At 39.0% G+C, this 19,105-nt stretch overlaps 1 protein-coding gene and 1 long non-coding RNA gene across 2 annotated transcripts in view; one reads left to right on the top strand and one right to left on the bottom strand.

The window, feature by feature from the left end:
- Pde9 (phosphodiesterase 9) overlaps positions 1-19,105 on the bottom strand; it is a 123,016-nt gene that overhangs the window by 75,416 nt on the left and 28,495 nt on the right. The gene's annotated exons all lie outside the window — the stretch shown is intronic.
- The window catches only part of LOC139110674 (uncharacterized), a 32,024-nt gene continuing 25,815 nt past the window's right edge, over positions 12,897-19,105 (top strand). Inside the window, exons 1-2 of the long non-coding RNA XR_011547029.1 lie at positions 12,897-13,754; positions 13,879-13,917. This is a non-coding gene — a long non-coding RNA (uncharacterized lncRNA). The remainder of the gene's footprint in view (positions 13,755-13,878; positions 13,918-19,105) is intronic.

The following is a 19,105-nucleotide window of genomic DNA, read 5'->3' on the forward strand; positions in this document are numbered from 1 at the left end:
TCCACGAGAGATATTAAATATTCAAGGTTCTATTTTCGTATATCAAAGATTGATGAGATAGCTTCGATTAAAATGTAACTTAGTATAAAAATTCAATGAGCGCGTAAATTGACGCGTAAATATATTATGTGGCAAAACGTTTGTCGTTGTGCAGAAAAATGTAACTTTAAAGGTAAGAAAAAAAAAAAAGGGAGAGAGACGAGGGGGAGAAAAAAAAAACATTCCGCTTACATGCAGATAAGTCACGACTATCTGCGAGGTGGAATCGAATAGAGCGTTGAATTATGTAAGCGCAGTGACGCACGTGAAAGCATCAAACTGAAAGCTTCTTTCAGAGTGAAGGAAAACGTCATGAAATTTGTAACACTTTCAACGTCGCTTACTACACCCTCCCCTACTGCGAATTCGCACAATAATACGTGGAAAAATACGTATCCTAATTTCGCGACGCGCATCGCCTTTACAATGTGGCGTCGAGAGAGACGTCAAGGGGGAAGAGACTTGTCGGCGTGCACGTGGATTCAATTTCTACGTTATTTCCATTCACGATCGTCCGGGAAACTTTCAAGGTCGCGGGGGGGCAGAAATCACGCGAAGGGGGTCCTCTGAATCGCGACGGAAAGAACCAAATTTCGCGCGTGGGCGAGTGCGAGATTCGGCGCGTTTCACGGCACAGAGAACCCGCGCGGGATTCGATTAGGATACAAAGGGCGACAGTTTGCGCGTTGAATATCAGTTTTGAAAGCGAGCGATCCACGAGCGAGCGGGAACGGACAATAAATTTTTTTTTTTTTCTTTTATTTTTTTTTCGACGAATGAAATAACCTCGAAGGGAAGAAAAGCGGGAAGGACGGCTTCGCGCGATACATTCTGCGGACATTCTGCTCGGCGAAACTAATTTCGTGCCCTACGACGCGAACAATTGGCGAGGAAGCGGCTCGTCGGTTTATCGACTGTCATACACTTCAACGTCGCACAGTCGATACACCACGGCGCGTTGCTGACGGGTACTTCACGATGCGACGCGAATATTGACTGCAGACATTTTCTGACGATCCTTTACATAGCGCGCCGTATACGGCGCAATGTCAAATTCCCGTCGCGCAACAAAGGCTGTCATCACAGCTCGCTTTGTGCACGATGCATTATTTTCATCAGGCTCGAATCGAAACAAGTTCGAGCATCATTACTTATTATTTGAGCGCGCTCTTCGATAAAATTAAGTAACGTTCGTCACTGGCCCTTCAATTTCGTTGAAGAGGGTGGTTTTCATTTAAAATTTTACATGAAAATACGCAACTTTGCTTTCACGTAATATTTTGCATCGATCAAAATTAATGCTCGCTTATAAATTGCAAATAAAAAAAAATATAAAGTAATTTATTTGATCAAAAAGGGAATATTGAATGCAAGCAAAAACAAATGAATACTTAATATCTTTTACATACGACCAAGGAGTTTTATTATAAATTAATATACCTGTCGTAAAAAGTTCGGTCTCGAAATATAACACTGGGATAAAACGGCAATTAAGAAAGTTCAAGTAGAATTGGCCAATCATGGTCAGACAAATCAGAGTTTCGAGAAAAGAATTTATTTTTTTTTTTTTCGACCCCCGCGTGGCAAAACCCAGATCGAATTCACTACAACTCGGAAGGAAACTTTCTCAGCAGAATACCGCGACATGCACATCCATCAAAATCTTGACTTACCCCAGTTTGATGAATCACCTAATCAATATTGATTAAGCATCGGCTTGTGTCCATAGCGAACGATGAAATAGGAATCGACGAATCATATTGATCAGCCAGAGATTATATTTATATTATAATAACGCGGTGCGCGCATGCAAAATACATTAGCCAGAACAAATATTGCCGATCCTTAATGTGCGATTTGTGGCGAATAATTATGGCGCTTAGTTGATTTACGTCGGTCGCTTTGAAGCGGGATTATACGGGATTACCGCGATAATCAATCCCTCGCGGAGAGATAAATTCATGAATAATTAAAAGTTCAAGTCGTAATACAGTTTCGAAAACTTGTCCGCACGGTGGTTATAATATAATTGAAAAACAATTAATTTTTCTTTATTTAAAAAAAATAAAGAAAAAAAAAAGGAAAAAAATCAGAAACAAAAAAAAAACCATTATCAAATTATTCTCAATTTCGCAATGATTCCGTATCAATTAATTATGTAATTACAACAGTAAACCCAATTGTAAAGATGTGAAATTACGGCTAAACGCCAGTAATTACGTGCACGTGTAAAAACAACTTATAGCCTGCGAATTAATGCAGCGCGGATATACATATCAAATGCCTCTTTAATTGCTCTTTCTTTACCTCGCCGCCATTGTCGTCGCGACCTATCTCTTCATTTCGATGCGTTTAATCTACAGCCGCAGTAAGAGGTTAATAAAACCCGTCTCCGAACGTGTGCTGGGCACGGTACTTGCACACGTCCACTTCGAAGATGGCGGAGAGCGAATTTCCGGCCGAGCGGTCGAACAGACCGCAAAATGTCGATTGGCTGCGTCGCGTAGAGTCCCATCAGAATTTCATTACGCGCATAAACCCCACGGTCAATTTCAAGCCATGCCTCTGGTACACCTCAAATGGCAATGCGAACACATCGCAGACCTCGAACGTTGCGTTCGAGGTAATACCGATGCGTACCTGAGCGTCAATATTAATCTCCAGACGACGATACCCAATTTTCGTCTTCTCCCGCAAAGTGATATTAATAACGTGCAGTAACGTAATATTTTACGTAAATTATATTAATATAAACCAAGCTACAAATTCTACGCTTCTCGGAAGGAGGGGGGAGGAAAGGCATATTGTAATTATAATTTAAAACAATATCCTGCAAAACAATAATGCAAACGGCACAATAAGCGTTACGTTTAAATAATTAAAATTTTAATTTTCTGCTTCCGACTCTTGAAAGTTTATTCATCAGATGCTATTCAAATGGTAATGAAACATCCCGGTATAACGTTCGCGGCGGGTCAGAAAAAAAAAATATATACATATATTGTATATATGTATATTCGCAGCACAGTATGCCGGCGGCAATTAAATCTCAGATATGCCATTACGTTTTCGCATTATCTCCGGATTATGCGCGATCGATTTTTATACCGTTGCCAAAGTGCAGCCGGTCGGCGATATGCCGGTAGCGTGGCAGTAAAATAATATGGGAATTTTGATAAAGTGGACTAATATTTATGGAAACCACGTGCGCGCAATATAAAAACTTCGCGTACAGGCAGCAAAATTATTTTGACTCTCTGGCGCCCGAAGTGCGTCAAAGCGTTTTGGTAACGCGTACATATTCGACATGGCAAAATCGATGGTTCATCATTTGACGTTTCCTGGAAATAGCAAATGACACGTGAATGCATTAACACGCACAATTATGATAGATAAACTCGTCACGTTTTACCGCTCAAACGCTGTTTGACCGTTTTGCGATGATTGGTACCAAATATCGTACCATCAATACCTTCTATTTAGATTATGCCGTAAGGTTAATATCAGCGGTTCATTGCGGGAAATAAAAAAATGCGGAGGGCAAACTGTGCGCGACGTTTCGTCGTATATTTTATTTTATTTTTTTAATGCGCGGTTCAAACATTAATTATCGAATTTTTCACAAAACTACGCCGGATAATTATATTAAAATTATATTGCATTATATATTTAAATGATCTTGAAGTTATTAAAATTACCGTACGTAACGAGTTAGAAATTGTAGATATTTAAATGTTTTTTGTCGGCTGCCGGGCCTGTTGGCTGCCGCCGCGAGCACGTGCATATGTTTACATCGGCCAGCAGCAGGCCTCGCGTTCCAAGTTCGCAAGGTGGAGGACTCGCGGACGGCGGACGGCGAGAACAGGTTTGCTCGACGAATTCGGCAGTCGAGCGAGAATTGCGTAAGGTCGGCGCAAAACAGTAAACAAGTACGCGAAAAACGTTTAAATATACACATAGCTTTTTTAGGTTGAATTTCCATTCAGTTGGTTACTGAATTTTTAAGAAAATTTTGCCGGATAATTATATTAAAATTATATTGCATTATATATTTAAATAATCTTGAAATTATCATCGAATTACCATAGAGATTGTATAAATGATATGTCGTAATCGATATTTCATGAATTTATTAACATTTAACTTTGTTTCGAGCCGAAACAAAACGGACGCGAAAGTTTACGATAAAAAAAAAAGTAGGAAATAATTGTTTAGGAACATTTGTTGATAATCTAAAATCCACATCGATCGCCTATGAAATTTAATTCGCGCTATTTAAAACTGCTGCCGTTTTAAACTTTTAAATCGCTTTTTCCCCCGTGAAACTACAAATTATTCGCGGTTTAAAGTGCTTGGAAGAAAGATTCGCGTGCAATCTTCCGACGCGTCGGAGCTGTTTTGATATCGGATAATTCTGTAAGTTAGAGCCGACTGTAGACCGAAAACTTTACAGCGGAGCTCTCTCTGTTCGGCCTTTTTATCTCTTTATGCAGACAAGTTACTGCAGTCGGGGATGCATCGACTATTACCGCAAAACAAAAATAAGGCATCGTCTTGCTCCTCGTTGCACTCATTCAACCGGAATGCCGTCGTAATTAACCGTTAAAAAGTTTTCCTACCACTGAGCGAGCTAAAGCGAAAACTGGTCTTTACTTTTTGACGAGAAAGCGCCAGAGAAGAAGTTGAAATCGGATGTTCTTGGTAATTAAACCGATTAAGTATGTCAGAAATCTAAAACTAAATTAAAAGCATGTCAATAGAGGAGACGAACGTCATTTCAAATATTATCAGTTCCATACTCGTCGAAGTGTATGAGAATGTAAAAAAAGAAAAGAAAAAAAAAATAAAAAGAAGGGATGACCTTTTTATCTGAAAAAATTATTCATTCCCTCGCTAAAACATTTTTGATCGAGAAGAGAAGGAGAGAGAATTAATTGCCTCGCGTTAATTATCACCTCCCTTTCATATTGATAATGAACTATAACTCCGTTTTATGGAACAGAATAATAACTGCTATTTAGGCATGATACGCCTCGCAGGTAATGGAGACGAAGCTACTGCAGCTGTTACGCGGCACCAGCGATGCGTGAAAGCTTAGCAAATTTACCAGAATTTACTGAACATATACATGAACGTGTCTTGCTCCTATCGCTCTAGGAAATGCTAGGTTACAGGTAGGTTTACCGCCGCCGAGGGTGGTTGTACTTCGCTCCCGGGTTTCTAATTTCTAATTACTTCCGTGGTAAGCAGAGACGCGGATATTTACCCGCGATACCGAACCCGATCGCGTGATCCGCCCGTGTTTAAATCGCAAGATTGAGACCGAAGAGCGATACGTGCCAATTATCTCGAGTGACCAATAAATTCGGCCACCCATGACTCTCGTACGTACAATCTGCAGCTTGCGGCCGATCGGCTGGCTGCGTACGATAGCGCTGACTCCGGGATAACATTGTTTATCGTCCTAACGGCGCGAAGTTAGATTAGTTCTGTATTAACGACACCGAACGGGCAGCCGCAAGGGAATTGCATCCTCTCGCGACGATTCCCCGGATAACGATTCAATGCGCTCGACTCTCTCTCTCTCTCTCTCTCTCTCTAGCTCTCTCTCGCTCTCTATTTCTCTCCGCCATACACAAATAGCTGCACTAACAGCGTATCGAATAAATTCTCCCACCATCCGCTGGCTTCCGGTTTTTCCCTCTAGAGCATTATCCACTTTAGTCCCCGCAATTTCCCTCCGAAGCTCTTGATCGACTAATGGATGAAGATGATAGGAAACTGAATACCGAAGATAAATTAAATTTATAAAATCCCCACGAACTCCGGGGACAAATTTATTTATTTATTTTTTTTTTTTTTTTTCCCCTTTCTTTTTTTATTCCACAACGAGAAATAGAATCGGGAAATGCTGTACAGAAAATGCCGTGAGGAAATCGCGGCAGCGTCCGATAATAGTCTATCGTACGTATAGATCCACGACCCAGGTTCATCGGGCGCAATTAAATCGGGTATACGCGCGCGCAACGGAGAAAAAAAAAAAAAATTTATTTGCACCGCGACGCCGTGCGCGCGGTATGCATCGCCCTCGTCGGTCCAGTTCAAAAGGGGGCTCGATAATTAAACTGCGACTTTCGCGATCGCACGGCCGCGCAGGACACCAGAAGCAGCGACGAGCGTGATAGTTACGGTTACCGTGAGTTACCGTATGTCACGCGATCAATCCAGCTCGCGAACAACTTCCGACGTCGGAATACAATTTCATTTGGCCGACGTGTTTTACACCTATTACCGTTTTACAATCTTTCCGACTGTCGCGTGTGTGATTATTGCTTATTCACCGTCATAGCTCATGTAACGTACAGGACACGTAACCAATTAATTTTAAATAATAATCACGATAAGAGGAGAGAGAGAGAGAGAAAGAAAAAAAAAGGGACAGATCCTGATTAAAAAAAAAAAAAAGAGCCATTACGTTAAATTAATAAATAAAACTTAATTTTCTTTTTAATCGCAGTAGGGAACGGGGAATAAATAATTAATTAGCGTATACGGACCGGAAGAGAAAGCAAAGTGCACCGCGAGATGCATTGTTAAAGGTAACACGGCGGAAGATAAATTATTAGGGCAACAAGCACGCGTCGCTTAGCGTGGAGATAATCAACATTCGCGAATGTCTTTAGCGTTAGATGAACGCTTGACAAATGGATCAGAGTTTCTCGATGAAACTACGGAAAGCACGCGCTAAAACATGTTAGTAAACTACGGGCGAACCGTTACCATCTCCAGATTCCCGTGCAGAACATCGGCGAGAGGCCTCTAATTACTCCGTAGATTAAGTGAAACGCTGCAATCCATCCATTCTACGCTACGTAAGAAATTTACAATGTTAGTACTCGCAAATTCCCGCAAATCTCATAATTAAAGCCACTTGGCAGATTGCCGTGCTCCGAGCATTCATAAGTCTCGTAATTTCCAAGATCAAGCCGGAGCAAACAATCTCGTATCACACTCGGGATCTAAATTACATCTTTGAAAACACGGCGAGTCGTCTTTGAGAGGAACAACAGGTGATTATATTACGTCTTTAAAACAAACGATTGAGTAACGCGAAAAAAGAATAGAGCTGTTCAAAATTGACACTAAGTTTTCGTACATTAACTGGAACTCGTCGTGTCCTCCGTTAAAGAATTTCTTGACGAAAGCGGCTGGAATTTTCTTTACTTTTCATTATTATTTCGATTAAACGCTAATGTCGCCGGGAATCGTGGAACTACAATCGCGTACGATCTTACTTAGAACTCAAACGTATTTTCAAAGTTTAAACAAACTCTCTTTCGCGACACTTCGTACGTCACACATACATCCACGCGCTCGCGCGCAAAGCACACACCCGTGCGTTAAACACTAATAAACTTGAAGCTCAGGAAACTCTCGCGACAAGTTTTGCAATGCTCCCGGCGCATCCAGTATGAAAATCGTCGCTCCGCTCGAACGTGAGCTAACTGCTAAGATTCCGAAGAAAGAACGAGGAAATCTAGCAAGCAAAGATTTCACAGGATCACGCTGTTCAACGATCTGTGTTTATGGTGCGCAATTGTGCGACTCGAGGGAGGCTTTACGAGCTTCTAATATCTTGTCTCGGAATGTTTCAACTATTTTCTAGGTCAACGCGAAGACACCGCACTTCCGTAGAATTGAGAAAACCGTCTAACGTCCCCATTCCGCCATCGATTCATTCGCTCGCGAATTATATTCGTTTATCTTTTTCTCTTTTTAGATAGTATTTTTTTTTTTTTTTTCTTTTAATTGCAATGTATTTAATCCGCCCGTATTCAGTTAGGCCATATATGTAGATGCACATGAAATTCTTTCTGCGTAAAGCTTCGTAATTATTCGAACAGCAAATATTATTTTAAAGATACTTGATATCGATGCGATAAAATAATCATATTAAATTATTTCGTATAGATTGCGATAAAATAGTTATACATCCACAAAATTTTGCGCCTACGTTCGAAAAAAAAATAATAAAAAATCGTGATATTTATCTTTCTATAAATAATGCATGCGCGCATAGGAAAAAAAAATCATATTTCATCGTTTATGCATATTTATTATTCGATTTAATCCTACAATTTTTCAATTGACCGCCGCATATCTTATATGCGGATTCGTTGAATATTGTATTTCGGGCACGCACCGCGCGATCGAATGAATCTATGGAAGACACAAAATCGATTCTGTCGACGTTCCATAAATTCGCAACGCGGATCCTAAATTTGTTCGACGTCATTCCGGTCGGCTCGCATTTGGCTCGCGATCGCTCCGCGAATCCAGCGACAAATCGATCATATTAGGTTGCGCCATCGCCGACGAACAATAAGCGATCGGGCGTTAATACCGCGATTTGCAGTCGCACGAAGAGACCGGCACCGTCTGCATCAGATGGAATATCAAGCAGGTCTGCTGTCTGCATAGCTTGACGCTGTCTCTTTAAAACTCTTGTTTCTTTACGCTCGCAACTCGACGCCGCCGTTCGTGATATCAATTATCAATTTACTTGCTTGTCTCGCCGCGCCTACGCTTTTTATATATAAATTATATTTTTTAATTAAAAAATTTTCTCAAAAAAAGGAGAAAGAAAAAAAAACTCTAAGCCGGTAGTTTCATCGATAAATTATTTTTTAATATGGAGGTATTACTTTTTTTAAAAATAATTTAATAAATAAGTCGCCCGAATGTGTAGGAACAAGTTAAAATTAATACAGTTTGATAAAAACATCGCGCGAATTAATCGTCTACCTGTGTGGGCTTTGGATGTTGACCTTCTCGGACCATCGTAAAAATAATTTTAACTTGATAAAGCGAATTTATATAACATCCGCCTTACACGGGCGGAATATCGTGGCTAGCAGCATCAGCTTAATGAATTCCTTGTACGGACGATAATCGCGGCAATTAGATAAACGCGTGCGCGAACGGACTTTGAGCAAAAGGATCGTCGCCGGTGGTCCCATTGCGGCCGCGCTTACAAATCCTCCTTAGATCCTTACTGGAAAGCTCGCTATGCCGGACATTACTCATTGGCCGACGACGGCGACGGCGAATGCTTCTAAAAGACGCGCAAACCACCAACATCGAACCATCTGATGAACCGTAAGCCGACGTTGTCACGTTCCTTCCTCGAGAAAATAAAGAAAAGTCGCCGGCGACTGGGACCGCTATTCCGAGGACATAAATCGCAAATGTATTAATCCTTGGTGCGTCACGTTACTCGAAAAAGTTGAACTTTAATGTCTCCGATTACTTTCGAACGGCGGACTTACGGACAGAAACAAATCGCGATAATTAAGAATCGGATTTTACAGCGAGCGACGAAAAAAAAAAAAAGTTATTTTAAACAATCTAAGCTGTCGACCGTAAAAAAAAATACAGCAAAAATTATAGATCTTGTCTCTACTGCGATATTGAATTACAAATTCTTTTTTTGTTAACTAATAATTATCTATTCTTATCCATAAAAACTGTTATTAATGTAGCAACATGTATTTATTAGAAGCAAATTCTCGTACAAATTCTATTTTTATCACCTGGTCGTTTAGTATAAAGTTCATGAGCAGAAGAAGTCATTCTCATTAAACGAGACGATATTGTCGACGGTAGAATGAAGAAACAACGCTTTATATTCGCTTCCACCTGCTGGTCGGGATTATTAGCAGAGAGGTAATTGAGTTTGTGAAAGAGAAGAAACGCGAGAAAAATCAGCAAGACCCTTTGTGTAAAAAGTTTCTTGAATTCATGCCTGACGCAATTGCGTATATAGATGCAACGTGAAACATAATTAAATTGCGAATAAGGCTTAGATCCCGCGAATTTTTTTTTATTCGGTCATTGTTTAAGAAATCTCACAAAACGCGCAAGTTACCATAAGCTACTCGATCGAATAAAACCTATCGTCGAAACAATGTCTACTTTTACAACGCAGCATTAAAAAAAAAAAAATTAAAATCTGCAATACCGCTAAAAAGCAGCCTTTTAATCAAATTTATTGAATGGGCTTTTCGGCAAAGTGTAATCTCGCTCGTTCACAATGCAATCTAATTAAAACCATTTCGCGGAAAATTTACGCTACCCGAAAATGCGAACAAGCGCGCGGAAACGTGACCGAAATCTTATCACATCGAACATAATTGAAGACGCGAGTGTTGCAAGCTGAATGATCAATTTAATATTCGCACTATCGACGTGAACAGAACAAGCGAAGCTCTTAATGCATTTCCCACGCCGCCTTAATCGAACATTTATTTACCTACGAACGACGTAGTGTGCGTTTCTCATTTGCATGTACGCATCAACATACAGCACGAATTGCCTTGACGATTGCTTAACATTCGCGTTTAGCGTAAACACGTTACCGCATTGCGTTAACGTATGCGTAAAATAATCGCGCACGTGGAGCGAAAATTGGACAATGAATTCTTTAAAAACTGCTACGAGAATTATAACAATATCGCGGCAATTCGAATAAGTTCGAGATTACGTTCGATCGAATAAATCGAGACTAGGTGACTGGAGCTTTATTATTACGTAACTTGAATTTCTTTTATTTTTCTCCCTTATTCTCTCTCCTTGAAAGAAAGAAAAAAATAAAATAGAAAAAAATCAATTTACCGAACACCGTGATGTAAATTTATTCGTGCTGCGATATCGCAACTTTTTTTTTTACATTTTTATGAATAATTCGATATTAAATTTATAATACGAGCACGAAAATGATATTTTAAAAGACATTTATTTATACGTACAATGCGTGAGGTTGCTCCGTTGCACTTAAGAACTCGCTTTTTTACGGAACCGATATTAAATTCGAAGAGCGACACCACATCGACAATACATTGCACAAGAAACGTTACCGTCAAATTATGCCTCCATGCTTTTGATTATTTCATCCGATTCACGCGCGTCGTCCGACGCTGCTAATTAAAAAATTAAATACGAATCGTAAAATAAAAAACAAGGGAACTTTCTAGACTCGTTGCGCAAATTCAAATAACGAAGTAATCATCACCGCAACGAAATGACATTCTGCAACTTTTGAAAGTTAAATATCAGGTTCGACAGTCAGTCGTCGCCTTGATACGAGCACGATACGTTGACGATCGCGAAAGCTTATCAAAAACAGGCTGATAATCATTCATTACGACGATCGGCGGAGTCTCCCGGCACTCGCGGCGTTACGCGAAAGGCAACGCGAACTACGTGACACAGTTCAGTAACGTGTACATTCCGAGGTCTCGCCGTGCGAATAACAACCAAGTCGTGCAAATATAACGTCGATCGCACCGAATGTCCAACGTACGTTTAGTCAGAATACCTTTTCAAGTAATGTTTGACCCACCCTTGTAAAGGGAAATAATTTTTTTTTCTGCCTTTTAAATCGATTTATTAAAACCGCGTGAATTCTCTCACTCGGGACACGCGTATCCGAAGCGAAATGATAACGAACTCATCCGTATATAGAAAGCGAAGGCGAACTTCTATCCCTTACTAGAGATTTGATAAAAATTTTTTTTTTCTCCTCGCTAAGTATTCTATCGCCTACACTGCGGAAATTAATAACAGATCGATGCGTACGTGGCAAGCAGAGTTGAATATTAATTTAATTAAAATATAAACGTGTCAAACTCCACCTTTGATCGCTTATAACTCGAGAACTATTTATAACTTTGACATTTTCAATTCTCGGCTCTAATTAATCTTTAGAATAGATTATTAAAGCACGGCGCGGTGATCACAGCACACCTAAATCTTTTAAATTATATTGTATTTTTAATATATTTTACCTTGACCCTCACGCGTTGAGAGAACAAAATCAAACGGTAATAATTTTTTTTTTTTTTTAAGATTGCATCAAAATTGTTTGTATGAAATATAAAAAATGCTTTCTCGTTTTCGCGAGGATAAAAATCTCGCGAGCAATCGATTCACCGTCCAGCTTTAGAAATAAATTTAGCAAAAAGTAAGATAGTAGAATTTAAAATCTTATAAGTTTCCAGGAGATTGCAATATACTTATATCAACTGGAAAAAAAAAAAAAAAAGACCAGATACACTAAAAAATATACTACGTACGCACGTGCACACATTCGCGCGATTGAGATTTAATACGTAACGTACATTATGCGTATGTGACATTACGCGTATGAAATTTTATGTATTGTAACTAAAATAAAATTATTAAACTTTAAATCGACGAAACCACAAGAGAGAAAACTGTCTTGCGGCACAAGTTCCTGAAAAGCGACTTACACTCTTGTATGAGTGAATTGGAGTGTGGGCACGTGTGTGCAATATACGTATACATATACAATACGAGGCACCCATGTAAGCAAAGAGAAAAGTTCAAGATAGACGAACTTCGTCCAAGAGAGAATGTTGGAAAAGATACAAACTGCGACTTCTCTACTGCTCTTATTGAGGTTCGATTAAATGCGCGTATAAAGGAAGCTCTTATTTAAACAAAAAAATCCTATCTTAAAAAATTGGTGTGACGCGTAAATTAGTTGTTAATTGTTACCGCTTTAAACCGACGCTGATTAGTTCTCTCGCTTGGCTTGCTTCGCGCCAAGCGAGAGTCAACGTCGGCTGTTAAGTCGGCGATCTTGAGGTTCGAATTTAATTTTAATATTTTATTAATATGTCCAGGCAAAGACGGTCTTCACGATTTTTGAGATCGAGGACGACCTGGGGGAAGTACCGTCTTTGTCTGAACATACTAATTTAATATTACAATTAAATCGAACGAGAATAACGAATTGATAGGCGCGGGGGGATCGGGGGGTGGCGGGGGGGGGACAGGGTGAGAGCGAGCGCGAGCCTACGTGCCGCGCGCTAGGTATATTCCCCCACTACCCCCACTCTCGCTTTGTCCTTCTCTAGCGGTCGCGCGAACACACACGTCCTACGCACGGCACAGCAAGCACGTGTCTCCGTACCGAAATTCGCATTTCCGTTTAACGAAAGCCGCCCGGTACGGGAACTATCTTCTCTTACACCCACCTTACGAGGAGAGCATGTGTGCCTACCATCCTTTCCTTAAAGTAAGCTACGTCCTTACTCATGTGCTCGTGTTATTCATGTTACTCATGTATGACTCGCGTAATTTTAACTAACTATTCGGGATTTTTGCTTGCAGATAATCAATGCGAGGGCGAACTTGGAATGATCCGAGAGGAAGCTGGTCACTCCGACGGGAGGTCTGGTGTTCTGAGAGGAGGAGGAGGCCCAGGAAGGGTATCCTGCGCCAGCGGAGCAACCCCAGGGTAAGGATCAATTTTACTGCGAAGTAAAATGCTTTACATTTTTAATAACGTTCTTTTAATATTTTTATTTAATTAGATTGAATATTTATAAAATTATTCTTTAATTTTTCTGTTACAGATCAAGAGGATCTCCGCTGCCGCGCAGTGTTCAGTAAAATAAAGTCGGTCGTTTTCGGGAGTGCCGCTAAGTTTTCGGACGTTTCTTTTTCGATAATCTTTTTTTAGGAGCGCCGAAAAATACCGCGCGATAGTGTTAGGTAATTTTCGCGAGTAAAATCACGGTCGGGGTATTCGCGAGTGACTTGTGCGCGGAAGGATGGCTCGTCACGTCCCATCTGAGAGGAGGAGCAGGCCCGGGACGGGCATCCTGCATCGGCGGAGCAACTTATAGGTAAATATAAATTTTTTCCCGTTTAGAAAATCTTGAAAAAAAAATTAAAGCTTTACCTTTACGTTAATTTAAATATTTTAATTTAAATAACATGTCTACATTAATGTTTTATTTTTTGTTACAGTCACCGGCGGAATTTTACAACTCCGCTGAATGCAGATTGGTAAGTCGCATCATTTTTTTTGTTATTTACAATCGGGTGGGAACTCTTAAAAAATAGCGCGCGCATTATTTCTTCTAGTATAAGAAGAAAATCCGTTTAACTCAAAATAAATTATTTCACGAGTTTAATAACAATTTAAAACAAAAATTAAAGTTTCTTAATACCAAAAATATTTTAATAGATTTTTTTTAAAACTTTATAAGAACGTATAAAACTCCGCTATTAATATTCGAGAAACTTTTTTTCAACAAAAATTTGATGCCAAGTTCGATTACCAAGTTTAAAAATTGCGACAGATGCCGTATTTCCCGTTCCCCCTTTTCACGAAAGGAATTGATTTAGTAACCGATGTAATATCGCGTCTTAAAATATTAAACTTTTGTTTGAATCTCTAATCAGTCTAATAAAACAAATACTTAAAATTATAATTGCATATTTGAGCTCTTAATTTAACTTTAATATAATTACGGCTGATCGAGCGCGATTAAATCGGAAATAAAAAGACAAATATTTGAGTTTGAGAAAAACGCAAGACAGAGAGGCGTAAGATAACGGATTTCTGTTCTTTGTAATGCCAAGAGAATATTATCTTTCTGCGTATTGTCTGATAATGCAGGTATAAATTGCACAAGTTAGTTGAATTTCTGATAGAGAACTGCATAATAAAGAATAGAAGATAACGTAGTCAAAGTAGGACATTGCCACGGATGTAACAAAAGGAACGCTAGTAATGAATCGACAGATTGTCAGTAAAGGATGTCTACGAAGACTCCCTTTTGAACGCGTTAATGAGGATTGAATTTATTACTTGACAGTGGTTAAGGTATCAATTAACGGAGAAAAAGCCCGGCAGGTCCATTTTTATATCACCGACTGCCAGCTCGAGCGATCGCTCTGTGTTAAAACAGACAATCACAATTGAAAGGAGTAAAATTTCAAACAAACTAAGTGTCAGGAAGCTGTCTTTCTTTAATATCGAGAAAATGTCACATTTACCATTTTTCATTTTAATACAAATACCGGCTTTGTTGATGCTACAATCTCGATTCTCCGATAAGTTACTCGATCATTAAGAAAGAAAACTTCAAACGGTAAAGAATAAAAGAAATATTTTTAGAATAATAACTTGATAATATTATTCAAGTGCGTAATTAAAAATTTTCAAAAGACCCTCGATCTGTAATTAGACCATGAAGAGCACAAACGCTTTTTCAAATCCGACGTACGTACGAGGTGCTGTATTTTTGAAAAGCGCCGAGGCGCGAACGATGCATAAACATATTCATGGTTCGAATATTTTCTAAACCCGCAGGGTTTTACCCCAATCACGAGGCGACAAATACTCCCTTCTCGTCCCAGTAAATCTCAGCAATATCTTGTAAATATTGCGGCATGCTCGAGCGATTTGAAATGTATTGCTCATCGACTATGCAGATGCAAAATACCGCGCGACACCTTGAGGCAACAGATATTGATTTTACGCAGACTTTGAATCGTCGTGGTAAAAACTGCGAAAGAAAAAAAAGTACGAAAAAAAAATATATATATAAAAAAAAAAAAAAACACGAACGTGATCACGCCGTTTCGCTCTGCAAGAAACATTGATCTCCAATAATTTATATAACACGGTTCCCTCGCTCTGTGCACTTGTCGTGACGTAACCAATTTACGTTACACGGTCAATTACAGTCAATTTTCATTCGTCGTAAACAGATTCCGATACACTCCGATAACTAATGGCAAACACAGCAGGTTCTTTTAATACGCGTCGTACATTGTCTAAAAACAGAATGTACATTGATCGATGCGGCGAAAAAGTAGAAGTAACATTTTTTTTTTGCATTGGCAATAATTAATAGTAGGTGCCTATTTTTAAAATATACAATTTTATAAAATTGCCGGCGATAAGTTTTATCGTCGGGAAAAAAAAAAATTGTAAGCTTACGAGTATCTACTAAGTTTTTGCAAATTATTATAATTACGCGAGAATTTTACAATCCTAAGTATAACGTAGCAAGAAAAAGATAAAGAATAGCTTTTAAGATATGAACGTTCATTTGGTGTCGCTACTTTTAAGGACATTTTTAAGGACGATATCATTAGCTATTTTTAACGCGACACTTCTAACACTTCTAACTCTATTAACGTTGCAAATAACAAACAAACTTTTAAAAAAAACTCTTCTAAACATATTTATTAAATATTATACCGATCGTTTGTTCGCGATAAAATCCTTCAATTTCGATGCATGATTAATTCAACGTTAATTCGATCGGACGTATTTAGGATCGCGCTTTGTCGCGATATGACGATAAATCAGTAGAATTTCATTGGCTAAATTAATCCCGTCGCAAACCTATTTTTCTCTTAAATCCTTAAATCACGGTGAATGGATTATAATCTCGTTATACTTTCCGCATCTTCCTAACTGATCTAACGAGGATTCGCCTTTTTGTCGTAAAGGATAGGCACTTCCCGTCGGGTAAAAAAAAAAAGAAAAAAAAAAGGGGAAGTATTTTTAGATCGCTAGAGAGCTCTCCGTTTGGCTCGGACGACACTTCTACGAAGAACTAAGGGACCTGGTAAATACCAGTACGTAGCGCGTACCATCCCGGTATAAATCCCGCGGGTGCAATCCTACGGAGGTAGGTCCATTATGGTGGAACGAAGCCGTGGACTCACCGGGATAACCGAGGAAATCTCTTAGAAAACACTCGAAGCGAAAACGTGCTTATCCCGTGGACCAATTGGATAACGAGCGATAAAAATTTTTGAGATTTAAATGATCCCGCAGCAGATAGGGAACCGGAAAAAAAAAACGCGCGCGGCGAATTAATACGTTCCGGTTCTACGTTCGTCGGAAATTATTTTTCTGCCTGCGACGGCACAACTTGAACGTTATCAAAGGGGAAAAAGACGGCGCATGCAAAAACGTAATGATATCAAATTATAACTTTAAAATAGATAAAACGGGGAAAGGCGAGTTTTTTTATCGTTAGAAAAATATTGCGGTATTGCGGCCCCTTCTATTTATGCTCAGTTAATTGCGTTTTGCGCAGCGCTCGAACGTACAATCGTATTGTCCGCGAAAGAGTTAATAACAATGCCGGAATATGGAAGGACTTGCGTTTATCTTTGCCTTTTATTTCTTTGGGTTCCTATGTGTCTCTTTTTCGAAAGCTTCCTTTCCTTCCTTTTTCTCGACGAAGAAACTTCCAAGATTAGTAATCCCCGCACGTATCGAAATAGCACGGCGTTTCAGTGTTCGGTTCAAGTTTGTAGCTCAAAAGGCTCGAAAATCCGCTCCGTTTTCACAAAACGGAAGGCCGTGACTCCCAAACGACGTAACGATTTAGAAAACAGAGCAATCGCGATCAAAGATTAGATTAGATTAAATTGCGAAATACCTGAGAAATAATGTTTATCTCTTGCGTAGAATAGCCGATGAAAAAGTATACGGATATCAATTGATAACTGAACGTATCGGGCAGATCTAATTTATCCGATAAATCTTGCGTATAATTTTTTTTTTCTTTCTTTATCCTTTTTTTTTTTTTTACCCGTAAGATCTTTTATATTTATATGAGGAACAGATAGATAAAAAAACGTGCATGCAGCATTGCACAATATAACGCAATATTAAAAGGACTGTTGAAATTGTCATGTGCAATAAAAGTTTCGAAATTTGATTATCCCGGAATATACGGCTCGTACACATACGCGTACACAAATATCACCGGCATAACTTTATCACGACTTCGATATACAACTATCATAACTTCAATTTTATTGAAGCGAATGATATCAGTTCCATTAATTTTTTTCCATTAAAAAAATAGTTAGATAAATAAACGGATAAATTGGTATTTTTTGAATTGAAAAATTCTAATGTAATATTTTTCCTCTCGGACGAAATGTGTGATTAATAAAACTATAATTTCCCGTTCTTTATTAATAACACGCGTGTGCGCGGACGGTGTGCGAAATTGTTTAATAAATCATGGGGGGGAAAAAAATTTTTTTTCAATCCGTGTTCGGGCGAAAAAAACGGTAAGGAATTAAAATTTTTAATTATTATTCGGACGTGAAATAAAAGCGATAAATATCGTATCTCAAAACAATGCGAGGGGACACGGGCGAATTGGCCGGGACAATAAATTAATCTTCCTTTTTCCGGGCGTATTACTCAATGACAAAGAGCTCTTTACTCGGTGCCAGTTCGCGGTCGATTTGAAGCGAGGAAACGAGAATTAAACGACAGACTCGACGGTGCGTAAGAGGAGTAAATGCGCAGAGATTTGTCGAACGTCGTCACGTAATCTTCCGCACGCATTCAGCCGCGCAGCGAAACAAGTTAATTAAGAGGACCACCCACGGTAGAATTTTCGTTCCTCGGCTAGATTGGCAGCGTGCCAAGTCGGTATTCGACAGTTGATTTTCCGCTATTCTTTATCGCCATTAAACATCTCGGCATCGACGCTTCTTGATTTCCTCGCGATGACATCTAGTCCTAGAAATTTATTATTATTTTTTTTTTTTTTTATATAATTATTTTGTATTTTATTTTCTCCGATATTACGCTTTTCTACTTTTTTTTTTTTTCCTTTATTATTTTTCGCTATGCATCCGTGAGCGCAGAATGCAATTTCAAGCTTGACCTAAGCTTCTAGAGAGAACAGTCTCGCGGCTAACTTTGTCAAGCTCTGTCCAATGACATAACAACGGACAAGAAGACCAATATGACCAGTGAATGTCGGCGATACCTCGCTGTTTAGCGTCCGCAATAGAACTTCCATACCGCCATATTTTACGAGCTCGTAAAGCTACCGATTAAGAACGCCACGGGCTATCAATGCCATTTTCTCATTCTGCAACTATACGTCGTCGATAAAATTGATAGCAATTAAGTATAGTTTTCTCAAAACTTGATATTATCCCTTGCCACCGCATATTGCGTAAAAAACTGGATTATTCGTTTAATTACTAATTTCTTACTTTTGCGTAAAAAAAAAATAAATAAATAAATAAATAATAAAACTACTTTTTACGATATAAAGATTTCAAAGTTCCTTTATTGCGAATAATGAAAAACTATCTCGTTACAGTCCATCGAGATGCACGCGTTTATTGCAACAATATATCCGTTACATTTTCGCTCGCTTATGGCAGTTTAATAGTAATCCCGTCG

The sequence above is a fragment of the Cardiocondyla obscurior genome, linkage group LG21, assembly GCF_019399895.1.
Source record: "Cardiocondyla obscurior isolate alpha-2009 linkage group LG21, Cobs3.1, whole genome shotgun sequence".
In the NCBI taxonomy this organism is placed as follows: Eukaryota; Metazoa; Arthropoda; class Insecta; order Hymenoptera; family Formicidae; genus Cardiocondyla; species Cardiocondyla obscurior.